Source organism: Pongo abelii, chromosome 2, assembly GCF_028885655.2.
Source record: "Pongo abelii isolate AG06213 chromosome 2, NHGRI_mPonAbe1-v2.0_pri, whole genome shotgun sequence".
NCBI classification, from domain to species: Eukaryota; Metazoa; Chordata; class Mammalia; order Primates; family Hominidae; genus Pongo; species Pongo abelii.
The window spans coordinates 207,433,359-207,453,216 of NC_085928.1; positions in this window are offsets into that span (position 1 = coordinate 207,433,359).

Here is a 19,858-nt window from a genome sequence, read left to right on the forward strand (position 1 = left end):
TCCTGGTTCTCCAGCTTGCAGGTGTCAGATTGTGGGACTTCACCAGCCCTGTAATTGCAGGAGCTAATTTTCATAGTAAATGATAAAGCCAATTCCCTATTGTTTCTGTTTCTCTGGAGAACCCTGACTTATACAGGGTCTAAATATGACATTTGCTCACTGTGACATTTGCAAGGAAGATTAGGGTACCCAACAAATCTGGGTCTTGCAGCCCATCCTGATCACCAGCTCCTATCCACAGGCCAGCATAGCAGGCTGCTGCTTGTATTTCTGAAAACTTGCGAAAGTCAACGGATGCCACCCATTTCCCTGCAAAAATTACACTCAACCTCATTGTTTCCAGTCACTCCCTCCAACTTTCACACACCCTGGAACCTGCCTTTTGGAAGGTGATGGGAACATTTGTAACTCTATATGATGAGAATCCTAACTCCCTCAACTCAACTATAGTATTAACTGCATCTCACAAGTTTTGCTATGTAACTCAAACAGCAGTGACAATCTGAGCCCATTGCATGCCGGATCTGTAAGTCCAGAGCATCGCTGCTGAACAGGAAAGCAAGCTTGACAACCTGCTTGTCCCTCCTCCAGACATAGTGATGTTGCCCTGACTTCTTGATATTTTAAATTCTGACCTTAAATAGTTCTTGCTCTCAGGTGTAATGTCAGGTGGCTCACCCTATAATCCCAGAAGTTTGGGAGGCTGAGATGAAAGGATCGCTTGAAACCAGGAGTTCAGACCAGCCTGGGCAGCAAAGTGAGACCCCCGTTTCTACGAAAAAATAGCTGGATGCAGTGGTGTGTGCTGGTAGTCCCAGCTATTCAGGAGGCTGAGACAAGAGGATCACTTGAACCCAGGAATTTGAGGCTGCAGTGAGCTATGATCACACTACTGCACTTCTGCCTGGGTGACAGAGCAAGACCCTGTCAAAAAAAAAAGCCAGGTGCAGTGGCTCACACCTGGAATCCCAGCCCTTTGGGAGGCTGAGGCAGGCAGATTGCTTGAAGTCAGGAGTTCGAGACCAGCCTGGCCAACATGGCAAAAACCGGTCTCTACCAAAGAAATACAAAATTTAGCCAGATGTGGTGGTGTGCACCTGTAATCCCAGCTACTTGGGTGGCTGAGGCACGAGAATTGCTTGAACCCAGGAGGTGGAGGTTGTGGTGAGCTGAGATCACGCCACAGCACTCTTGCCTGGAGGACAGAGCAAGACTCTGTCTCAATCAATCAGTAAAAATTTTTTTAAAAAGAAAACATTGTTAACTATAGTTACCCTACTCTGCTATCAAACATTAGAAATTAAATCTTCTAACTGTAGTTTGTACTGTAGCTTATATTCTAAACTTATTTTTATTCCTAATATTGGTTTACTTGTGCATTCTTTTTTCTTTCTTTATAATCGTCACCAGAATTTTGTTGATTTTGCGAATTTTTTCAAAACATCAACTTTTGCCCTTGTTTTTAATTTCTTTGCTCGTCTTTATTTTTTCTTTCCTTTTACTCTTTTGGGTGATTATTTCATTGTTTTATGTCAAATCTTTTGATATGAACACAGCTCATTAATTTTGAACCTTATTTTCTATGAGAAGTGTTAAAGGCTACACATTTTCCTCTAAATATAGTATTAACTGCACACCACAAGTTTTGCTATGTAATAATTTCATCAACTTTTGGTTCTAAATATTTCTAATTGCCATTGTAATTTCTTCTTCCACTAATGTCTTATGGTTGAAGGACTTAATTTTTAATGGTCATTTTTGTAGATATTCCATGGATGCTTGAAAACACCATACATTCTATACTTACTGGATATAGAGCTCTATAAATTGTCATTAGATCAAGCTTATTAGTTGCATTGTTGAAATCTTTTTTTTTTTTGAGATAGGGTCTCACTGTGTTGCCCAGTCTGGAGTGCAGTGGCACGATCATGGCTTACTGTAGCCTCGACCTCCTGGGCTCAAGCAATCCTCTGACCTCAGCCTCCTGAGTAGCTAGGAAGACAGGTATGTGCCATCATCCTTGGTTAATTTTTAAATTTTTTGTAGAGACAAAGTCTTGCTATGTTGCCCAGGCTGGTCTTGACCTCCTGGGCTCAAGCAATCCTCCCACCTTAGCCTCCCAAAGTGCTTGGATTACAAGCATGAGCCACCTTGCCTGGCCCAAATCTTTTATATTCTTAATTCATTGATTTTTTACTGCTTATTTTATCAATCACAGAAATGTGTGTTGAACTAGCTCATGAAGTAGTTGACTTATCTAATTTTCCTTGTAATTCTGTCAATTTTAGTTCATTTTTGAAGCTATATTATTATATTTGTAGAAGTTTATAATTGTTATGCCTTATTGGAAAATTGAATATCTTATCATTATATAGTAATCTTTTAATCTCTAGTTCTGTTTTGTCCTAAAATATATTTTTTCTGATATTAATGTTGCTATACACACTTTTTGGAAACTTAGTATTTACCTGCTACATCATTTTCCACCCTTTTCTTTTCTTTTCTTTCTTTCTTTTTTTTTTTTTGAGATAGTCTTGCTCTGTCGCTCAGGCTGGAGTGCAGTGGCATGATCTTGGCTCACTGCAACCTCTGCCCCTCCTGGGTTCAAGCGATTCTCCTGCCTAAGCCTCCCGAGTAGCTGGGATTATAGGCGCATACCACCATGGCTGCCTAATTTTTGTATTTTTAGTAGAGACGGGGTTTTGCCGTGTTGGCCATGCTGGTCTCGAACTCCTAACCTCAGGTGATCTGCCCTTCTTGGTCTCCCAAGATGCTAGGATTACAGATATAAGCCACTGCGCCTGGCCAATTTAGTGTTATTATTGATACATTTATTTGTACCATCTTATGTTGTGTTTTCTTTTCTTGTTTTTTCAACTTTTTGTTGTCCTTTCTTGCCTTCTTTTGTATTAGTATTTTTTCTCTTTTCTCTCTAACAGTTTGGAAGTTACATATACTCAGTTTCCAATATGCTATAAAATACCATATATTATTTAATATTTTAATATTTAGTATGCTATATTATGTGTCTTCACTATGATTATTCTGGGTGCACATTTCTTTCTATTTATTATAGTCGAAAGTTTTTTGGCTTCTCGAACCTGTGGATTAGGACCCTTTGTCATTTATAGAAAGTAATCCTTCATTAGACTATATGCTGCTGATAAAGACATACCTGAAATTGGGTAATTTATAAAGGAAAAGAGGTTTAATGGACTCACAGTTCCACGTGGCTGGGGAGGCCTCACAATCATGGTGGAAGGCAAAGGCACGTCTTACATGGCAGCAGGCAAAAAGCGAATGAGAAGCAAACGAATGAGAAGCAAGCAAATGAGAAGAAGCAAGCAAAGGGGGTTTCCCCTTATAAAACCATCAGATCTCATGACACCTATTCACTACCACGAGAACAGTATGAGGGAAACCACCCCCATAATTCAATTATCTCCCACCAGCTCCCTCCCACAGCACGTGGGAATTATGGGAGCTATAATTCAAGATGAAATTTGAGTGAAGACACAGCCAAACCATATCATAGACCTTCTCAGTCTATCTTCCATGTCTCTTTAAGTTCTATTTCATATTTTCCATATCTTTAGCTCTCTTGGCTATATGTCAGATAAGTTCTGTTCTACCATGTCTCTAATCATCATCCTTTCAGCTGTATCTACATGTTAAATCTGTCTATGGAGTTTTAAATTTCAGTTGTTATATTTTTCATTTCTACAAGTTGTTTGATTTTTTTCCACATCTGCTTGCTCTTTTGTGATATTTTCAAGACTCTCACTTATTAAATGATATCAAACATACTTGTTGGATATACTAGGTTTGATAACTCCAGCATCTAAAGTCTGGATCTGAATCTGCTGACTTGTTTCTGCTGGATCTCACTCATAGTGCCCTGTTTATTTGTATAGTTAGTGAATTATTTTATTTAGGGGCTGCTCATTTTCTTTGGAATATTACTGTGGGAATTCTTAAAGGTCAGGGATGAAGGCAAATTTCTGAATTCCTCTTGAAAGGATTTACACTTGCTTCTCTCAGGTAACTGTGGGCATTACAAGCCTAGGACCATTTCTAATCAAATTTTTGGCTCCAGGTTTTGTGTGTGTGTGTGTGTGTGTGTGTGTGTGTGTGTGTGTGTGTGTGTATCTCTTAGGAAGGGGGATAGTGCCTGGTCATGTAAATTCATGAGGGCAGGCTCATGATTACAAATTCTGAAGACAGATACCCCACCCCGAGCTCAATTTGATTAGCATCAGGATCTAACAAGGGCAGTTTTCCTTTCAGTCCTGTAGGGATGGAATAATTTTTTTCTTCCTTTTTTTTTTTTTCTTTCCGAGACAGAGTCTTGCTCCGTCACCCAGGGTGGAGTGCAGTGGTGTGATCTTAGCTCACTGCAACCTCTGCCTCCCGGGTTCAAGCAATTCTCCTGCCTCAGCCTCCCGAGTAGCTGGGATTACAGGCGCATGCCACCACACCCAGCTAATTTTGTGTTTTTAGTAGAGACGGGGTTTCACCATGTTGGCCAGGCTGGTCTCGAACTCCTGACCTCATGATCCACCGCCCTCAGCCTCCCAAAGTGCTGGGATTACAGGCGTGAGCCACCGTGCCCAGCCGAATTTATTTCTTAGGCCACCTTTATATTAGAATGTGGCCCTCTAGAGTCACAGTTTTGCGGGGAGTCTCCTGTTGGGCTTCCCTCCTGGTGGGCAGTAGGCTTTATTTTCTGTCCTGCTAGTCCCGAGAAGCTACCAAGTCCTGAAAACCTAATTTGCATAACCCAACTTTGAGGGTATCTACAAAAAATAGCTTTTTGTTTCCTAGCCTTTACAGTACAATAAGACACCCTAGAAGGAGATAGGAATAGTGGAAGGGGTCCCTGCTGTCAAATGGCATGCAATGTAGGAGCCTGAAGTGGCCAGTGGTTTGGATAATGAGGAAGCCAAGGATACTCTCAAATTCACAGTTTTGTATGTATCCTCAAGTCCAAATCTGGCTCCTGCGCTTTGCATACCTCTCTAAGTCCCTGTCTTCATGCCCAAGTATTACTGACATTTTATTCGGCTTACATACTATTTTATCCAGCATTTTAGTTATTTTCAGCACTTTATTCCTTTTATAATTCAAGGACAACTTTCCACTTGTGTCCTGTTTAACAACCTTTATTTTTTTTTCTATGCATAAACATAATACAAGGTTGTTGTAGAAAAAGTAAAAAGTGCAGTAAGCCAAAAGGGGAAAATGGAAATTACATGCAGTTTCTGTCACTCAAAAAAACACTGTTAGGCCAGGCGCAGTGGCTCACGCCTGTAACCCCAGCACTTTGGGAGGCTGAGGCTGGCGGATCACCTGAGGTCAGGAGTTTGAGACCAGCCTGGCCAACATGGTGAAACCCCATCTCTACTAAAAATACAAAAATTAGCAGGGCATGGTGGCATGCGCCTGTAATCCCAGCTACTCGGGAGGCTGAGGCAGGAGAACCGCTTGAACCTGGGAGGCGGAGTTTGCAGTGAGCCAAGATCGCGCCACTGCACTCCAGCCTGGGGGACAAGAGCGAGACTTCGTCAAAAACAAAAAACAACAAAAAACAAACAAAAAAAACACTGTTAACATTTTGATATATGATTTTCTTGGAAAATATAGGATTATATTTGTTTATTCTTATATATCTACACTTTGGCATAATGTTGGCATAAGAAATAGTCACGTTGAGAGTTAAGACAGGGATTGAGAAAAGCTGAATTAGTTTAAACCGTGTCAAGTTATTCTCAAGGAAGTCATATATTTAAGGGACAGCCTTGGTCAGCGGATCCTTCTGGTCATGATTTGGGGGAGGGGGCAGGAAACATAAGGGGACTGTGTTGCAATCACAGGATGTGTCTCAAAACTACTATGGGGGAACTTGTATATCTCCACAACTGCTGAAGGCATCTGCTGAGGGTGAGTGGGAATGGAGGATGCTATACCTAGGTCTCTGAGCTGGGCTCCGGAAGGACTGATGGAAGCCTGTTCCTCAGCATATGGGAGGGTAGGCGAGTTGGCATCGTGACTTCCGCGATGGAGCAAGCCAGTCTCATGGGCATGTGGCCTTCGATAGCGTGGCTCTGCTGTCCTCTATCTCACCCTCACCCTCACCCACTCTTATTTTGCCCTCCAGTTACTACACACCCTGCCCAAGCCTGTGCCATTGCCTGGGGCTGCTCCATCTCAGTAGTGTAGCTTTGCAACATTGAAATTGAGTTTTGTCTCTATAAGGGATGTCTGACAATTCAGTGAGTATTTTCAATGTATCTATTATATATTTGTAAATGGAAGGGGATCATACAATATTTGCTTTAAAATTTGCTTTGTCACTTAGCAAAGTATGACCATCTTTCCATATATCATGAGCATCCCCTCCCACCAGCTGCAAGTTCTCCTTCCATCATGCATCTACTCCTTCCCTCTGTTCTCTTTGGTTTACACCTTCCTTTCCATCAATAAACACGTTCATCTCTCTACCATTCTTAGAAAAACAACCAACCAAAACTCCCTTGAAACTGTATGTCCCCTCTTTCTACTACTACCTTTCTCTCCTCCTCCTTTCACAGGGGTCCTCAAACCATCTGCATTCACTGAATTCCCTCCTCGCTTTTTAATTTCAATTTTTTTTAGAGAGGGGGCTCTCGCCTTCTTGGCTTCCGCGTTGTCAAAACCATTGGCCACTTCAGGCCCCCACACTGCCTGCCATTTGACAGCAGGGATCCTTCCACTATTCCTAGCTCCTTCTAGGGTGTCTTACTGTACTGTGAGGGGTAGGAAACACAAAGCTACATTTTGTGGATACTCTTGAAGTTGGGTTATGCAAATTAGGTTTTCAGAATTTAGAAAGCAGATGTGAGACAGGCCATATTTTTTGCAGTTTTCTTTGTTTTCTCCTGGGAAACAAGATCGTTGAAGACATGGGGTGTTCGTGCATCAGCTTTCCACTATCCAGTCCCCGCTTTGTGGGAATGGAGGACACAGTTGCAGTTATGGTGGCCACAGTGCTGTGTTACGGAACCCAGCTAAGTTCTACAGGTGGCTTTACAGTAGCCTGACTGTTACAGGAGTGGTCGCTCCTTTATGGAGTTACTTCTGGGTGTTCAGAGAGTTTTTCCTGGAGGCCCAAATAGAGATCATTTTTCAGTGTACCGAATGATTTTTACTACCTATTTGCCTGTATCAAATTCCTTTTCTGCTGGCTTCTATTTCTTGTACTGAACCTTCACCATTTGGTATCAGAAGTGGCTGCAGCCAATAGGCCTTTAAGGATGACAATATTCGTTTGCTAAAAGAAAATAATGGCCGGGAGCAGTGGCTCACACTTTTAATCCCAGCATTTTGGGAGGCCGAGGCGGGTGGATCACCTGAGGTCAAGAGTTTGAGACTAGCCTGGCCAACGTGGTGAAACCCTGTCTCTACTAAAACGACAAAAATTAGCTGGGCGTGGTGGTGTGCACCTGTAATCCCGCTACTCAGGAGGCTGAGGCAGAATTGCTTGAACCTGGGAGACAGAGGTTGCAGTGAGCCGAGATTGCACGACTGCACTCCATCCTGGGCGATAGAGCAAGACTCTGTCTCAAAAAAAAAAAAAGAAAGAAAAAGATGAAAGAAAGAAAGAAGGAAAGAAGGAAAGAGAGAAAAGAAAGAAAGAGAAAGAAAGAAAGAAAGAAAGAAAAGAAAGAAAACAACTACCTGCCTATCCTTTATGCCCAGAAGGAAAAAAATCTTTCAAAAACAAGGACAAAATAAAGATATTTTCAAGAAAACCAAAACTGAAAGGTCTTCACAAGAAGATATTCAGAAAATTATAAAGAATATATATCAGGCAGAAGGAAAAATGGTTCCAGATAGAAGATCTGAGATGGAAGTAGGAATAAAGAGCAAATAAGTTGGTCATTAAATGAGAGACATCTGGAAGGTGGAAGTCAAATAAATACCTTCTTCCTGCTGCTTTGACTGTTTTCTTCTAGTGAGTAAGGTATAGGAGATGGATACAGTTTCTGAAGTAGTATTCCACGTTCATTCAGCGGCTTCGTTGGGTGCTGCTGACAGGTGGCTGTGGTGGTTTGGCAATGGCTTTCTAACCCTGAGTCATAATTAAAGTGCTGTGTTCTTGAATGCAATAGTTCCAGTGTTGGTCTCCTGAGTCCTCACTTTCCTGATAGGGGACAGAAGTAGTAGCTCCGTTGGTCAGTTTTGCAGTGTTCTAGGAGTCATTCCTGGCGATTCAGCCTAGAGCTTGATCACCCAGCCTTCCAAAGGTTTTGTAAGCAGCTAATTCCCTATATTAACTCCTTTTTGCATAAAACATTTAGTTGTTTGTAAACAACAACAACAAAAACAATGCGAGCTGCTTCAACAATTCATCATGTTGCCAGGTATGGTGGTGCACCCCTGTAGTCCCAGCTCCTTGGGAGGCAGAGGCAGGAGGATTGCTTGACCCCAGGAGTTCAAGGTCAGCCTGGCAACACAGCGAGACCCCCATCTCTTAAAAGAAAAAGCAGGAAACAATTCATCATGTCACATAAAAAAACAACCAGGCTTGGTACTGCCAGGGTCCCTTGCCGCTTCTCAGGTCAGCCTTGATGCTGCCTTTCTCTTTGTGTGGACATAATCCTCAGTTCCAGCCATCCCATCCAGACATGACAACACTGAGAAGTGTCTGTATTTTTGAGGCTATCTCTTTTTAAAACAGGTTTATTGAAATATAATTAATATACTATATAATTCATTTAAAGCGTACAATTCAATGGTTTTTGGTATGTTCATAGACAGGTGCAACCATCACCACAGTCAATTTTATAAATTTTCATCACTCAAGAAGAACCCCGTATCATTTAGTCATCACCTCCCATCCTTGTCCACCACCCCAGACTCTGGAAACCACTAATCTACTTTCTGTCTCTACAGAGTTCCCTATCCTGAACTTTCATATGAATGAAATCGTAAGGTCTGTGTGGGGAAAAGAAAGACAGATCAGACTGTTACTGTGTCTATGTAGAAAAAGGAAGACATAAGAAACTCCATTTTGATCTGTACTAAGAAAAATTCTTCTGCTTTGAAATGCTATTAATCTGTAACCCTAGCCCCAACCCTGTGCTCACAGAAACATGTGCTGTATTGACTCAAGGTTTAATGGATTTAGGGCTGTGCAGGATGTGCTTTGTTAAAAATGTGTTTGCAGGCAGTATGCTTGGTAAAAGTCATTGCCATTCTCCATTCTCGATTACCCAGGGACACAATGCACTGTGGAAAGCCGCAGGGACCTCTGCCCAAGAAAGCCTGGGTGTTGTCCAGGCTTCCCCACACTGAGACAGCCTGAGATATGGCCTCGTTGGAAGGGAAAGACCATACAGTCCCCCAGCCCCACACCCATAAAAGGTCTGTGCTGAGGAAGATTACTGAAAGAGGAAGGCCTCTTTGCAGTTAAGAGGAAAGCATCTGTCTCATGCTCCCCTGGGAATGGAATGTCTCGATGTAAAACCTGATAGTACATTCTATTTACTGAGATAGGAGAAAACTGCCCTGTGGCTGGAGGTGAGACATGCTGGTGGTAATACTGATCTTTACTGCACGGCAATACTGCTCTTTACTGTACGGCAATACCGATCTTTACTGCACTGAGATGTTTATGTAAAGTTAAACATAAATCTAGCCTATGTGCACATCCAGGCATAGCACCTTTCCTTAAACTTATTTATGACACAGTCTTTTGTTCACATGTTTTCCTGCTGACCCTCTCCCCACCATTACCTTATAGTCCTGCCACATCCCCCTCACTGAGATAGTAGAGACAATGATCAATAAATACTGAGGGAACTCAGAGACCAGTGCCAGTGCAGGTCCTCACTTGCTGAGCGCCGGTCCCCTGGGCCCACTTTTCTTCCTCTATACTTTGCCTCTGTGTCTTATTTCTTTTCTCAGTCTCTCATCTCCACCTTGAGAGAAATACCCACAGGTGTGGAGGGGCAGGCCCCCCTCAGTCTGGAGGCCTTTGTGGCTGGCTTCTTTCACTTAGCAGAATGTTTTCATGGTTCATCCGTATTGTAGCAGGTATCAGTACGTCCTTAGTTTTTATGGCCAAGTGATATCCCATTGTGTGGATATACCACATTTTGTGTGTCCATTCATCTGTTGATGAACCTCTGAGTTGTTTCCATGTTTTGGCTATTGTAAACAGTGCTACTATAAACTTTTGTGTACAAGTTTATTCGTGGACATATGTCTTCATTTCTCTTGGTATATACGTAAAGTCCCTGCATCCTACGGTAACTTTATGTTTAATCATTTGGGGAAACTTCCAGGTTGTTTTCCAAAGTGGCTGTATCATTTTACATTCCCACCAGAAATGTATGACAGTTCTAACCAACACTTGTTATCTGACTTTTGGGTTCCAGCCATCTCAGTGGGTGTGAAGTGGTATCTCATTGTGGTTTTGATTTGCACCTGCATTTCTTTTTAAGATCAAGGAAATCTTTTCCAGAAGTTCACCAGCAGACTTTTTATCAAGTGCTGTTGAACAGAACTGCATCAAATACATCTTCCCAAACCAGTCACTGGCAAGGGAAATGAGATTACTGATGAAGACTCACGTCCTGGGTTGGAGCTGGGACTGTGGGAGCTTACCCTAACAACAGGTTCTGTTAGGAAGGAGGAAGGAGGCAGAGGATCAGCTGTGTGGCTGCTACACGTGGCTTCCACGGGCTCTCACAGCTTTCCTCCTCCTCAGGCCATTTGTTCTTAGGCTCCTCTTCCTCTGTCCACCCCTTAAATGTCAATGTTCCTGGTCTTCAATGTCCTCCATATACACTCTTTTGGATCATCTCATTTATTCTCATGGTTTCCATTTCTACTTGATGCCTTCTGAAATTGCTTCTTTTCTGAGCTTCGGATTTACTGATAATAATAAGGAATAGTATAACAATAATAATAGCACTACCTTTTTCTGTTTGCTTTTATTTATTTTTATTTATTTATTTATTTATTTTGAGATGGAGTCTCACTCTGTCGCCCAGGCTGGAGTGCAGTGGTGCGATCTCAGCTCACTGCAAGCTCCGCCTCCCGGGTTCACGCCATTCTCCTACCTCAGCCTCCCGAGTAGCTGGGACTACAGGTGACTGCCACCAGGCCAGCTAATTTTTTGTATTTTTAGTAGAGACGAGGTTTCACCGTGTTCGCCAGGATGGTCTCGATCTCCTGACCTCGTGATCCGCCCACCTCGGCCTCCCAAAGTACTGGGATTACAAGCATGAGCCACCGCGCCCGGCCTAGCACTACCATTTTTTAAAATTTTTTTGAGATGGAGTCTTGCTTGTCGCCTAGGCTAGGTGCAGTGGCACGATCTTGGCTCACTGCAACCTTTGTCTCCCAGGTTCAAGCGATTCTTCTGCCTCAGCCTCCTGAGTAGCTGGGAGTACAGGCGTGCGCCACCACGCCTGGCTAATTTTTGTATTTTTAGTAGAGATGGGGTTTCACCATCTTGGCCAGGCTGGTCTCAAACTCCTACCTCATGATCCACCTGCCTCGGCCTCCCAAAGTGCTGGGATTACAGGTGTGAGCCACCGTGCCCAGTCTAGCACTGCCATTTATTAGATACATATTACCTTCCAGGCTTTGTACCTTATCTTATTTAATTATGACAAGTCTATAACCCTATCCTTTTTTTTTTTTTTTTTTTTAAGACAGGGTCTCGCTCCGTCACCCAGGCTGGAGTGCAGTGGCATGATCTCAGCTCACTGCAACCTCCGCCTCCCAGGCTCTAGCAATCCTCCCACCTCAGCCTCTATAAACCTATTCTTATCCCTGTCTTACAGACAAATGAACAGGCTTTTTGCAAAAGGTAACAGAACTAATAAGTTGGTGAAGCTGGAAGTTGGACCTGGTCTGTTTGACTCCACTGCCCTGCTCCACTGCCTGTTAGGCTTCTGTACCTACTTCAAACACAGGGCAGCCCAAAAGAACTCATCACCTTCCGTGGAACCAGCCCTGTCCCCATACTCCCTACAGCAATGAGGGAACTACCATGTATTAGTGTCTCAAACCCCTGGTACCAATTTACTGTGTTAATCTATTCTCACACTGCTATAAAGAACTGCCCAAGATTGGGCAATTTCTAAATAAAAGAGGTTTAATTGACTCACAGTTCTACATTGCTGGGGAGGTTTCAGGAAACCTACAGTCATAGCAGAAGGGGAAGCAGGCACCTTCTTCACAAGGTGGCAAGAGAGAGTGTGAGTGAAGGAAATGATGGACGCTTATGTAACCATCTGATCTCATGAGAACTCCCTATCACAAGAACAGCATGGGGGAAACCACCCCATGATCCGATCCCCTCCCACCAGGTCTTTTCCTCAACACTTGGGGATTATAATTCAAGATGAGATTGGGGCGGGGACACAAAAGCCTAACCATGTCATACCATTTGCCCAATTTTGTCCAGAATCCCACGGGCTATCTCCCTCCTCCTTTGTCCCTGCACTATGTAATGCCAACGTTGCTTGCTAATTATTCCTTGAACCCAGCTCTTGTTCCTCATTTTCCACTGTCATTGTCTGAGTCCAGGTATGCTGTGACTGGTGTGCATGTGCCTGGGATTTCTTAGCCTTAGGGGTGGCTGGCTGTGCAGAATCTTTGGATGGCTGGAGGCCCTGGGTTGGTTGTTTCTGTCTGCAAACAGCCCCCTCCTTTGTTAACCAGTGTGTCATACAACAGCAATCATTTTCCGTGTATGAGTAATAAGGGAGATGTTAAGAAGCATGACCTGGAGTAGACTGCACCGCCATCCGCCCCTCCACTTTCCCTCTCTCACTGCATCCTTCCTCCTGACTGCGGCAGAGACAGGCTGAATCACTCCCCTGTGAGAAAACTCTGGATGGGGGGCCATCCCCTCACCACCCTGAGGACCAGGTCCACATTCCTTACTGTGGCTGACAAGGCCCTCCACAGCTTCCAGTGTCCCCTTCCCGCCTCCACTCCTGTGTTCGTGAGTAGAATTTGGTGCTCCAGAAACATCACGCCTTTCTGCAGCCCTCTCCTCTTTTCTGTGCTGTTTCTCACCCCAGCTTCTCGGCTCACATGGTTTCACTTACCCAATACACTAATAACATGGAGGTTAAGACCAGCGGTGGCGTCAAGTAACCCAGTTCAAGTCCTTGCTCTCTGTCACTTGTTCATGGTGAAAGCACTCAATCTCTCTGAACCCCAATTTATACCTCAGCTGTAAAACGAGTACCTATCTCAGGGCTGTTGTGAAGATGAAATGAAGAAAATATGCAGACATAAGTGGTTGCTTTCTTTATCCATTTTGCCTAACTGCCCTAACCCCCAAGAAGCCTTCCCTAACCCTCCTTCTGAAGGACCCTGTGCAAAACTCTGCAGGCGCCATGCACTGACTGTTGTCTGATTATTTCTGTGCCCTTCTTGGCTGAGGTCTCCCAGGCATGGAATCCCTTTGAGATTCATCTCCAGCCTGGGCGGGCCCACTGGGGCCCATCTGTCAAGGACAGAGCAGGAGGTCCTCCGGAGAAGGTGACAACGTAGTGGGACATCGACCATAACAAATGCGGGAGCTCTAGGGAACGACCCCCTCCCGCTGGCGTCTCTCCAGTCTGAGACCCCACTGGAGGAGCTGTCCATGTGGCTGCCTCTCGCCTTTTATCCCAGGGGACAGAGCCAACGCCAAGCGTGGCAACCACTCACCTTAACCTAATCAGGATGCAGCCTGCTCATTCATTCATTCATTCATTCATTCAGAGGGATCTATCAGGGTGCGGGTCAGGCGCAGGTCCAAATCCTGCATCTCCAGTAGCCTCCTGGGGGTCGGTCGTCGGGAGGGCTCGTGAGCGAAAGGCTTTAGAATTAAGGGACAGGGCCCAGAGTCGTGGAGATTGGACTGTGGGGCAGGGGAGCAGGCATTGACAACCACGCCAACAGGGGCATCCCGCGCGTGTGTGGGAGAATGTGTAGGGCAAGCAGCAGGGAGAGACCGTCTCAGAGACAGGGGTACAGCCAAGCAGAAACCACTGTGCTGGGCGCGGGGGAAGGCCGGGAAAGACAGCACATCTCTGGGGCGGGAGGAGGGGAGGGAAGGGAGTAGAAACACTGCTCCCGCCAGCCGCGGGTGATGGGGACACGTGTCCAGCTCCCTGAGTCCGAGGGCCTGGGCCCGCTTTTGGTGCCCTGTTTCTCCGGCGCCCAGGTGTGTGCGCAGAACCGTGTCTGCTCCAGGGACAGCAGTGAACGAGCACCGTCCGGAATGGCAGAGCCATCGCGTGTGGCTCATTCCAAGAAAGGTCCCTACCTTCATATGTAAACTTCCTAACAAAGCTGCTGGGTTGCGGCTTATGGAAGAAGGCGGCGGGCCCAAGGTTCGGCCCCTTTGTCTGAATCTGGCATTTGGAGCAGGCTTTAAGACTGCGGGAAAAGCCGGGCCCCTGCGCAACCACCAAAGGCTGCTTCTCCGGCCCTCAGGACTAAGATCTTTTTCCAGTCCTCCAGTCCTCGGGGTCTACTCCAGGGGTACAAGGTGAGAGTGGCTCTCCAGAGTACATTTGCCTTTTGGTGCCACACTGCATCCTCACTTTGACCCTGAGCGCTGCAGTAAGCCCTGCAGGGTGCTCCACCTTGAAGCATGGGAAGATCTGATGCTGGCTGCCTTCTTCCTCCGGTTGCCTGAAAGGGCCCTTGTTTATCCTTCGCTTCACAGAGAACGCAACACACAACAGTAAACACACATAAAGAGAGTGAAAGAGAGCAAGGCATCTTCATCAAGGAGGGCGCACCATTTAACCATCCGCGACCTTGCAGTGCGCCTCTGCAAAGTGGGGACTCTGATCTGTAGCAGGAGATGGGGGTGTTAAGGATTTTGAAAGTAGTTCCCAGTTTTCCGAGGCAAAGGTGTCTGGGGCTGACGAATGACTTTTGAAAAGAAGGAATGATGAGAAATGTCCTCATTACAGAACTTTCCCGGCCACACTGTGAGTCCCATGCAAAGGCCCCATGACCACCAACCGGAGCGCTGGGTGCTCCCTGGCAGCCTTTGCTTTTTCCGCGCCCCCATGCCAACCCTGGGCCAGGAGGCCATCCTCGCATCCTGGGAGTGCAGGCCTGGCCCGAAGTGCAGCCCCCGAGGCCGGGAGCCGACATTCTTCTCGGCTTCGTGCTCAGAGCTTTGCAGCGTGGCATGGTTTCCTCCTCTTGCCCTGTTCCTGTTTCATACCTGGGGGAACTGAGATCCAGTCCGGTTATGGGCCTCCCTGAGAACACTGGCCTCTAGCAGAAGCGGATTCAACCCCAGGCTTCAACCTGGGCCCAGACCCGTGCTCTGGAGCGGAGTTTACCCACGGCCGCCCTTCCTGGGCAAATGTCACCGCTGCCTCCGTCCCCCTAGGTCCGGGGCGGGTCAGTGCCCCGAGCCAGCGGACCCCGGCCTAGGGACAGGTGCCCGCGAGAACGTGGGGGGCGGCCCCCAGCTCCCCTGCCCTCCTCTCTAGAGGCTGGGCCTGCTGGTCTCCCGGCTGCGCGCAAGGTGGGAACGGAGCCGACTGTGGTCCGCTCGCCCTCCCCGCACCCGCTCCCCTGGAGCCGCTGGGGCTGCGCACCGACTCACCCGCGCGGCCTCCGGGCTGCGCCTTCAGCGCTGGCGGCGTCCTGCCCGGCGAGGGCCAGGGTCCCAGGCGGCCCCGGAGGCGGCGGGACCGCAGGGCGGAGGGGAGGCCGTGGGAGCGGCCGGGCGCGCCTCAGCAGCGCGGAGACTGGGGCCACCGCCGCCTGCGCAGGGCCGGCCGGGAGGGAGGAGGGGCGCGCGGGCGGGGCCGCCGTGTACGTCCCCGCGCTCCCGCCCGGCCTGGCCCCGCGGTCCCGGAGCGAGCTGGGGCCACGCTGGGGAGGGTCCTGGGGGCGCCGCCGTTCCTCGGGCCGGGCAACGCCAGGCGGGGACGGGTCTCGCCCCGCCGCGCTCAGGCTCCCTCCCCGGCAGCCCCTCCTCGGCGAACAGCCCTTCAGCGCGGGGGGCTCTTGAACCAGAAACCCCCAGGCCACACTTCTCTTGTTCGAAATGACCATCTCGGGGTTCTCCGTGGCGGGGAGCTCCGCCGCCGCCGTCCCCCTTCCACGAGCGAGAGGTCGGCGAGGGCAGGGCGCGGACCCGGAGTGCGGCCCCCGGTCCTGCTCCGTGGCCCGAAACGCCTCACAATGGAGTCACTCCTGACAAGTGACTCAGCGCACAGGGAGGCTGCTGAGCCCCGCAGTGATCAGCGTGTGTGAGGTGTTTCCCGGCGTGAGTGCCTGGGAACCCGCCAGCCCCGGACCTGACAGGAAGGTGAAGTCGAGAGGAGGCTGAGAGAACAGCCGCCACCCCCTCAGGACGCTGACCTGGGCGCCACGCCCGCAGGAGCTGCTCCGAGCGGACCCTGAGGGGCCTCTCCCTGCGCGCGAGAGCGGCGTCCGCGGGAAAGTGCGCCCCAGAGGGGTCGGCGAGGGCGCGCGGGGCAGGCGCGGCGGTTCCCTCTCCTCAGCCCGTGCCTGTGGGATCGGCGGGCTTGTCGGGGTGGGAGAGCCTCGTGCAACCCAGGCATCCAGGCATCAGTGGCCTCCGAGCCATTGTGGAGGCGCCCCGGGGTCGGCACGGCGAGGCTGACGGGGCCCTGACACGGTCACGCGGCGCCGGGGAGCAGGTCCGAGTGGCCGGGCGCGGGCCGTGCTGCCCCCTCCGCGTTCCGCAGGCGGGGACGGGCGACCGGCCCTAGGGGGCTGCAGGGAGGCCGCCGCGTGGACGGAGAGCCAGTGCCCAGGGGCCAGATTCCCTCCCGGGACGGGGCTCCAGGTCCCCGGGAGCTGCGGCGCGACGCGCGGGCACCCCTGTCCTAACCGGTGGCCTCGCCGCTGCGGGCTCTGCTGAGAGCGGGGTGGCGCGACGCGGCCCCTCACCGCGCGGGGGGAAGACGGCACCACCGCGTCCCCGTCGCTGAAGCTTCCCGCCCGCGCGGCCGGCCCGACGCTGCCCCCTGGCGGGAGAGCGCTGCAGGAGCCCCGGCGAGGCCGAACCGCAGGACCGGACCTCCCCGCCCGCCTCCGACTCCCACGCCGCCTCCGAGGGTCGGGAGCCGGATCACCCTCCATGCCCCATAGCAACCCTCACATTAAAAACAACGACTTTATTAAGATATGAGGTATTATATATACGACAAATACCAGGAAATTTAAGTACAGTACATGGACGTATACAGTTCTATGAATTTTTTCTTTTATTTTTTAGAGACAGGGTCTCTGTCGCCCAGGCTGGAGTGCAGTGGCACGATCTCGGCTCACTGCAGCCTTGAACTTCTAGGCTCCAGCGATCCTCCTGCCTCAGCCTCCCGAGTAGCTGGGACCACAGGCCCCACCACCATGCCCGGCTCAGTTCCATGACTTTTGACACATGAAACCACCAGGCTAGCCTCCCCCCAACCCGTTCAAGAAGTCCTCTCCTCCCAAAAGTACCCTCCTGCCCCTTTGCAGCTAATCCTTCACCTCCCCTCCACCCTGGTTCCAGACAACTGCTCACCTGATTTCTGTCACTGCGCTTTGCCTTTCTCAGAATTGCATACAAGGAGAACCATTCACTGTGTGGTCTTTTGTGCCTGGCTTTCTTCGGTTAGCACGATGCAGCTGAGCGTCACCCATGTGGCGTGTGTGTGTTGTATTTTCCTCTACCTTGGTCTTGAGGCCTCCCTGGAGAGCCACTGTAAAGGCCAACTCTGCCCTGACAGGGCTCCTGGGATTTGGTCGTGGGTGTTTGCAGTGGGCCTTTCATGGGGTACTGCTGTATCCTGGCTGACCTGTGACCGGGTGTCCCTCTCCCAGGAGACACATTTATCCTGGCAGATCTCCTTGTGCTTCTTGTCTGACCTGTATCTAGTTTACTCCTACCAAGATAGCTGCTCTCTAGGAAAAGCCCTGACCAGGGAAAACGTTAGGTTTGAGCATCTCAGTCAGGCATGACACAGAGCAGGCAACACAACGAAACACAGGAACTAACAGAAGTGGTTCTATTACTTACAGATCCACAGGGGAAGAGGGTACACTGAGGGCCATCTGGAAGGTCTTGGGGACACTGTACACAATCGTCGTGGAGGGGAGCCAGAGAGAGACGGACCTGTGGGCTGAGGCTTTTATTGGAGTCCAGGGCATTACTCGAGCAGTTTTCCCAAGGGGAGCTCTAATTGGTTCACCTAGAGTGAGAGGACTGGAGTCCTGTGGGGCCACCTTGTGACTTAGGAGTGGTCACTGGCGCATATCTGCATAGTTCATGCAGGGTGTGGGCGTCAGTGGGGTGAGTCTAGTTGGTTGTATGTATACATCCCACAGGGAGGCAGTTACCAGGAGGTGGCTACATAGGACCGGATATCTGGAATGAATGTGTTGAGAAACTGGGAGAAGGCAGAGAGCTGGAAACTGTATCCAAGGTGACTAAGCCCTGCTTCTAGTATGAAATTGTTAACCCTATACTCAAAATGGATACTGAAGCAACCTAAAATTTCAAGTATTTACTAGAGTGTGTATCAAGTTCCCTCCTTATCACTGGTGAGTAGTATTCCATTGTATGGATATGCCACAGGCTGTTTGTCCATTTGGACATTGATGGATGGACTACAGTTGGCCAAGCTGGGCTGCTGGGGAGGCACCCTCTCAGGACCCCAAAGGAGGATGCGGGGTTGTTGTTGGATGTCTGGGTTGTTTCCAGTTTGAAGGCATTGTGAATAAAACTGACTTGAGCCTTCCTAGAAAGTTTTTTGAATATACATATGTTTCATTTCTCTTGGGTAAAATGCCTGGAAGTAGGTGGGATGGCTTGGTTGCATGGTGAGTCTTTTTTTTTAATTTAATTAATTAATTAATTAATTAATTAATTTTTTTGAGACAGAGTCTTGCTCTGTAGCCCAGGCTGGAGTGCAGCGGCACCATCTCGGCTCACTGCAAGCTCCATCTCCTGGGTTCATGCTATTCTCCTGCCTCAGCCTCCCATGTAGCTGGCACTACAGGCGCCTGCCACCACGCCTGGCTAATTTTTTTGTATTTTTAGTAGAGACAGGGTTTCACCGTGTTAGCCAGGATGGTCTTGATCTCCTGACCTCGTGATCCACCCGTCTCGGCCTCCCAAAGTACTGGGATTACAGGCGTGAGCCACCACACCTAGCCTTTTTTTTTTTTATTTTTTTTTATTTTTTGGAGATGGAGTCTTGCTCTGTTGCCCAGGCTGGAGTGCAGTGGTGCAATCTTGGCTCACTGCAACCTCCGTCTCCTGGGTTCAAGTGATTCTCCTGCCTCAGCCTCCTGAGTAGTTGGGATTACAGGCGTGTGCTACCATGCCCAACTAATTTTTGTATTTTTGGGAGAGATGGGGTTTCACCATGTTGGTCAGGCTGGTCTTGAACTCCTAACCTCGTGATCCATCCGCCTTGGCCTCCCAAAGTGCTGGGATTACAGGCGTGAGCCACCGCGCCCAGCTGCATGGTAAGAAATTGTTTTTCAAAGTGGTCGCACTATTTGACATTACCACCAGCAATGTATGAGAGCCCATAGCATTCTATGGTTTGTCTTTTCATTTTCTTTTTTTCCATGAGACAGGGTCTCATGCTGTCTCCCAGGCTGGAGTGCAGTGGTATAATTGTAGCTAAATGCAACCTCAAACTCCTGGGCTCAAGTGATCCTCCCACCTCAGCCTTCTGAGTAGCTGGGATGATAGGCACACGCCACCAGGCCTGGCTAATTATTTTTATTTCAATTTTTTATCTTTAGTAGAGATGAGATCTCGCTATGTTTCCCAGGCTGGTCTTGAACTCCTGGGCTCAAGTGA